The sequence below is a fragment of the Pithys albifrons genome, chromosome 4, assembly GCF_047495875.1.
Source record: "Pithys albifrons albifrons isolate INPA30051 chromosome 4, PitAlb_v1, whole genome shotgun sequence".
Lineage (NCBI taxonomy): Eukaryota > Metazoa > Chordata > Aves > Passeriformes > Thamnophilidae > Pithys > Pithys albifrons.
The window spans coordinates 56,123,216-56,130,273 of NC_092461.1; positions in this window are offsets into that span (position 1 = coordinate 56,123,216).

Below are 7,058 nucleotides of genomic sequence, written 5' to 3' on the forward strand. Positions count from 1 at the left end.
GTTTGTTTTCTTATTCTGCCTTAAGCTTAAACAAAAAAGTACCTTCTATTCGCAGTGGTGATGTGAGTCAGTCAGGAGCAACCTCTACCATAGGAAGACAGAGACTTTAACAAGCACTTACTGAGAATGCAGAACAGAACAGTTCCAGCTTTCAATTGTGGCTATTCAGGAACTGTCTTCTTTCTCACTGTTCGAAGCACTGTTGATAGAGATCCATCGTTCTTTGATACAGATCCCTGCAGTCTCTCTAGCCTAACTATTTGGTATGCCTAAGGATGTGTTTGAAACTAGTGGATGTAGTCAGTCATTGTGATGGTGGTAGCACAATTATTGGCTAAATATTACCAACAATTGCATGTATGTGTATATTCCTGATTCTTTGATGAAGAAATAAAGAGAGTTCTTAAGCTTATATTCACACTGACTCCTAATTTATCTTTTTTTTTTTTTATTAGAACATGAAGAAAGAGATTGCAGCCTTCTATTGGCTGTGATACTTGACTCTGGCATACTTGACATACTCTTAGGTTCATATATGGCTCCCCAATAGATAAGCTTTATTTATAATGTCTCAGTAATTACAGCAGATAGAGAAAAAAAGAATAGAAGAAAGAAACTTCTTTAAGTCCCTAACTGAAACCAGACAGAACCAGCAACACGGTGAAATGACTAAGATAACACCAGATTGTAAGGAACAAAATAAGGCCAACTTTTCAAACTAGGTAAAGGGTCATTCTGACAGTAGCAGATCGTGCTCACTGGCTCAAGAAAGGCACTATCTGAAGAAAGGAAGGCACCATCTGAAAAGGGCACCAGCACAAAAGAAGGTTGAGCATCTTGGCTAATTAGTGAGGAAGTGATAGAATCATTTCACCAATAGGATACTAATTAATTGGAGGACTATGGAATTTGGAGCCAATGAATGTGCCTTTGCTAAAACTAGTGAAAAGTTATGATAGTCAGTATGCTGGCTTTGTGGATTTACTATGTACCCCATGCTTTTCTACACAGAACTGCAAATAAATACCTTGACTCTGTGAGTGGATCGGCCTCTTGCACACTGGGTGAAAGAAAGCGTTTTGGAATAACAGTGTTTTCATGAAAACAGCATGAAAATCTTCTAAAGGGTATTGATTCTGTAAGAATCTGTCACTGTAAGACACGGTAACTACTTAATTTCTACCTCTAACTTAATTTCTAATGAAGAGAAGCGAGCTGAAAGGTCAGGAGTAAGACAGACCAGCACTCCCGCTGCGATTCCTGCTGCCCCGTCGCCTCCCGGGCCTGGGTGGGGACACTCGCCTGCCCCGTCCCCGCCCCCGGCCCTTCCCAGAGCAGGAGTTGCGGGCGGTGCGGGCGCGAACAGGGTGGCACAGGGTGGGCAGCACTGCCGGCGACCTCCGGGGCTCCAGCTCCGAGTTCGCGCGTTTGGAGGCGCCCCCCTCTCAGTAGCCGCCGCATCTGGACGTTCTCCGGGTGCGCCCCGGCCGCGCCAGAGCCGCGGGATCCAGCGGTGCCAGGAGAGCCGCCGGGGTGGTGAGTGGCGGGTCGGGGTCGGGGCAGCCCCGGCCCGGCGGGAGCCGCCGGGCTGTGAGCCCGGGGAGGCGGCGGTGGAGCCGTCGGCTGGGGGTGCCGGTGCCGGCCGGGAGCCTTTGGGAGCTGTTGGGAGGTGCTGGGAAAGCTGTGTCCCCGCACCGATGCTCGGTGTCCCGTGGAGGGAGAAAAGCAGGGAGAATGGAGTGTTGGGGTGAGCTCCCGCGGCGTTGTCGCGGCCGCCCCCACTCTAGTCGGTGCTGCTGCTCGGGGAATGTGGCAGCGTGCTGGGAGCACTTGGGGCACCTGCAGCCCTGGGAACATAAACCTCCTGCATCGCCTCATGGTTTGGTGGGTTGTCTTTCCCTTCCCCGTTTATTTTGATTCAGTTTCTTATCTGAAAAGTTATCTTATGAAGATTAACTTGGAGACTGCTTTGCTTTATTTGCGATAATGGTCACAGAGAAAGTGCTTGCCATTTGATGACAAAAATGCATAAAAACCAGTGCTCAGCACAAAATATATGTGATTCTGAGTGCATTCTAGCTGGCTTAAAGTGCTTGTGAAATACTCCTTAGTCACGTGTACTACTTCGAATGGTTTAAAACCAAAATGTTTAGAAACTGGGACTCATGTAATTAATTAAAGTGGATAACCTAACCTGGTGAAAGTGTTTCTTAAGCTTTTTATAATCTTGATCTGCTCTAGTAAAAAAGTAAATATGACTGTAAAGGGTGTCAAGTAGCCTGTGCTTCCAGCATCTCAGAGTCACTAAGTCAATAACTGATTCATTTCACTTTGAGTTCTGTGTTTTTAATGTAGCTGCCAAAAGCTAAAACTTTTCTCTGCACCTTCCAAGTCAGGCTCTTCTCTGCAGGCTGTCCTGCATTTCTGTGGCAAATAAAGGCAGGCCATACCCAACTCAGAAGTGGTCTGCTCTTCAGCGAAGCCCTGCCTTGCAGTGAGTCTTGTCTCTCACTGGTTCCCTCCAGGAGAGCTCTTTCAGGAGTTCCAGTTGTATGGATTAGTTTTATATATTTTCCTACTACTTTCAAGACTGCTAAAGAAGAAGGCCTTGGGGTTGTGTTTTGTTTTTATTTTTCCTTGCAAAGAATCATGGAATCAGCTTAAAGATAGCTGTTTTACTTTCTTAGTCTAAGCCATGAGCAAGCAGTTTCTCCAGAAGAGTGCTGTGGGAGGCAGTGTTAAAAGATTTTACTAATGTCCAGGTAGACAACACCCACAGCCTTTCCTTCATCCACCAATTGGGTCACTTCATAAAAGTTGAGGTTGATCAAAGCAGGACCTGCCTTTCATAAACCCCTACTGACTGGGCCTGATCCTGTGAATGCCTTATGTGTGCTGTGTGATGATTTGCTCCATGACCTTCCCCAGCACCAGAGTCAGACTAACAGGTCTGTAGCTTCTGGGATCCTCTCTCTGACCCTTCCTGTAGGTGGATGTTACATTTGCCAGCTTCCAGTCAACTGGGACCTCTCCAGTTAACCAGGACTGCCAGTACATGATTGAAAGTGGCTTGGCAAGTTCTGCCAGCTCCCTCAGTACCCTTGGGTGGATCTCATTGGAGCCCATAGACTTATGGATATCTTAGGTGGTGTAGCAGGTCACTAACCGTTTCCTCCTGGATTATGGGTGCTGCATTCTGCTCTTTGTCCCTGTCGTCCAGCTCAGTTGAATTACCTCACAAGCTATACATCTCTGCCATAAATCATATGTAAGATGGTAGGGTCTTGTTTGAACTTGCATTTCACATAACTCTTAATGCATTTAAGAACATCCTGCCTACATTTTAATCCTTTAAGGTTCTTTGAGAAATTTTTTCTCAAGTTTCTAAAACTTTATCATTAAATTTACAAAAATACATCTCCTAAAATATTTTTATATATGAAAAAGGAGCATTTATCCCTTTATACTGTAGCAAACCAAATGACATTGTTTAAAATTAATCTGTTGCAGTAATGTCTTTTAACACCCGGGTTTGTCTGTTGAAAGTTTTCCTTAATGTATTTTTGGAGACTTTTCTGCTTTTTTCTTACTGATACTTGCACATAACATCTCTTCTTTCCAATCTCCTTGTGCACCGAAGTCTCCCAGTTACTACTGCAGTATTTAGTACTCTGCCACTGTTCTCACACATTCTCATGCCATCAGTAGGTGCTGTAATCTGCTTTTCTGGATAAACAATGTGAGTTTTCAAGCATGTGTTCCCAAAACAAGGGTGCTGCATGACAGTGGAGGAGTCTCAGAAAAAACAGATCCTGTGACACAAACACACCAATTGATACAACTAGGAAGCAGGAATGAGCCCTTTATCTACCATCACTTCTTTTACTGTTTCAGCAGCCTGAGTAGGAATTGGGCAGCTATTTTGCCTGAACTTTCCTTTTTTCTAGAGTTTGGTACCCCTTTAGGCCCTTAAGTGCCTGTTGCAGGTTCATCACACTGCCTCATTGCTGTAATGTAAATGGAAATCTGTTGCTAAGGGAGCTGCCACTTCTACTGCCATGCAGGGCACAGCCTCTGATAAAAAAGCTGTCTTCACTTTGCATCACCCAATCCCTGTCTCTGTGTACAGAATATTTTGGAGAAGAGGGTGGAACAGAAAGATTTGGTGTGGCTCTGATGGCCCTATGCATGCTCACGGGTCAGTCCTAAGGCTACTTCCCTGGGAGTGCCAGACAGTGGAGGTCTCCCTTTATAAAGTGCCTCACCCTCCAGCCTGCACCTGCTTTTCAGTTCTGTGGTTTTCAGAAACACTTGCCAAGGCTGGTTCCTAGCCTTTATTCTCATCTCCATCAGCAGTGGCACCCTTGAAGTTTTGATGAGGTCCTGTAAAAGGGGCCAGGCTTGATTTTGTATTGCTGGCAACTGATGCCTCCTACAAAAATTATTTATTAAGGGTTGGAGGAGGTGGAGAAAGGATCCCTCCAAAGGCACTGGATGACATGGTTGGCCTGTTAAATCTCCACAATTTTTTGCCTGTTCGACTTGACAAGAGACAAAGCTGGGAGTCACTCTTTTCTTTCAATGTATTTAGTGGTAGAGAAGTGATTCCTTCTCTTTATTCAAATCATTGCCACCAAAGTATGCCACCATGGGCTTCCACATCATTTCACTGCTGTTTAAGATAATGCAGTTAGAGTAAAGCTTAAACCAGTGAAAATTATGTTGAGAGTCTGTCACAAGCCAGAAGCAGGAGTGGTGATTGTTATAAATTCTTCTTGGCTGAAACAAGTCTCCGAAATGTTGGTTTGCCTATGGGTCCACTAAGGGCTTCTGCTTGGGTTAGTCCAGATACAACCTCCACTCATACCAAAACATATTGCTTCCCCTTGGATTTCTTAAAAGGACCACTATAATGAATTTGCCATGTTTCCCAAAGGCCTGTCTTATTCTTTAGGTTAAAGGGTGGATTCTGCATGGGCTAGTGGCCCAGGCGTCAGTGGCACTGACTGCATGCTGAAATGGTTGGAGTACAGAGTTCTGGAGTCACTGGCCAACCCCTGCTGTGGGCTTCCCTTAGCAAATCTTTTGTTCCAGAGTGGCCTTATGTCACATGGAACCATTCCAGTAGTGTCTCCCACTTATCTCCTGACTCTGTTAACAAGGGGAGACTATCCTTTTCTTCCTTATGTGGGATAATTGCCACAGCAAGACAAGAGAGTTTACTTGATTATTAAGAAGTTGGCTGTGTTATCCCCCTTTTGATGTGCAGCAACCCACCTCACCTATGTGGTCTTTTTCAATCAGTCTTCAAGATTTCCTCCTACTTATCCTTTTGCCACGTGAGTAGTCGATTCACTTTCCGTTCATTTTGCTCACAGAAAGGGAACCATTCTGTGCATAAAGACTACATATAAATCAGTATAGACATACTGGGAGTCAATGTGCTTGGCTTCATTCTTTATAGCACTTCAAACTGCTATAAGTTTCTCCACCTGGGCAGTCCTTCTCCACTTTGTGGTTATCCTATCCCTGGAGTCAACATGCAGAGTAACTGCTCAATATTTCTGTATCTTACCTTCTCCTTTGAAGGAGTTGTAAGTAAACCATACATTTTTCTTCTGGGAGTTACTTAAGGGAGCTCTTTCTATGGACGAATGTACAGGGAATACATCAGGGTCAATGTTTAGTACTTCTGGTATTGGAAGGTCTTTTGGTGGGCCTTTTTTGACATTGCAGGCGTGACACTGGTGTTCTGTCTGAGCATATCACTTTCTGGCAGTTTCATGTTGTGCCAGCTCCAGAGGGGCTGAAGTACTCACTGTCACTGCTTTAAGCACCTTAAAGGGGCCTCTCAGCACAGTGGATTGGCATTTAATTTTCTGCCTCCTGCAAAGCTATGCTTAGTGCAAATAGCTCCTTTTCTCGAGCTGAACATGATTTTTCTCTGTCTTTGAAGCTTTGAGTATAGAATTCAGTAGGTCATGTAGGCCCTCTGGGTTTCTGTTGATACATATAAATTGATAACCCACGGATGGCAAAACCCCATTCCATGTGCAAGAGGTCTGTGGGATGTTTGGGCCCTAGAGCTTGGTATACCCCAGCTTCAAAGATAAGTAATTTCAATGCCTCTTCTTGGACTTCTGTCCAATCCCAAACATCCTTTTTCCTTGTCAGATCATATAGGGAATGGACAATTACATAATGTTGTACAGTAAAATCAAAAGTGAGCAATTCAGATCTATAGAAAACCCTGTGAGACTCAGCTATCAGTCAGAAGCAGCAAAGAGCTCAGCTGCTGCTGGCTGATAGGGAGGAGGCTACTCCCCAAGAATTCACTTAGTAGGAATTCACAGGACTCTGCAGGTGCACGGAAACAGCCTGGATGAAATAATATAAACATGGGACTTGTGAGAGATAGGTTTTAACCAATTGAAGTATCTGGTGTGGTGGTGTGTTAACTCTTTTAGCCAATAAGCTGTAGTCCTAACCCTATATAAACTGTGTGCTTTGTGTAATAAAAGGTCTTCACTATAAACTTCATAAGCTTGTTGGTGAAGTCCTTTCTCTCTGCCGAAAATTGTTTACTTTAACGTAAAGGTTGGGAATGTGTTTTCTCCAAAACAGTAATAGTTCCACCGCATGTTGCAATTCCTTCATTTTCTAGCAGAAAAATGGTCCTGATCTGATGCAGGGTGGTACATGTCTTGGCGGGAACGCCTAGTTGTCCTGCTTTTCCACCAAATGTCTAAGAATTCTGCCTTGAAGGAGGGGAGCTGAACCTTCTCAGTCCGGATTTTGAGTTCCAAACTCTCCCAATGAGCAATTTTTTTCGTCTGAGTCTGGTCCACCACCTCCACCTCTAGGCAACCAGTTAGCATGTCATCACTATGTTGGTAAATCTTGCCCTCCTCTTCTGGGGCAGTTTGGGCCAATTCTTGAGCTAGAGTATAATGAATGAGGGTGGCTGAATACTGATATCCCTGGGGAAGTTGAGCAAAGGTATACTGCACTCCTCATGTAAATGCAAACAGTTCCCGGTCTGATTCTTGCAGGACTAT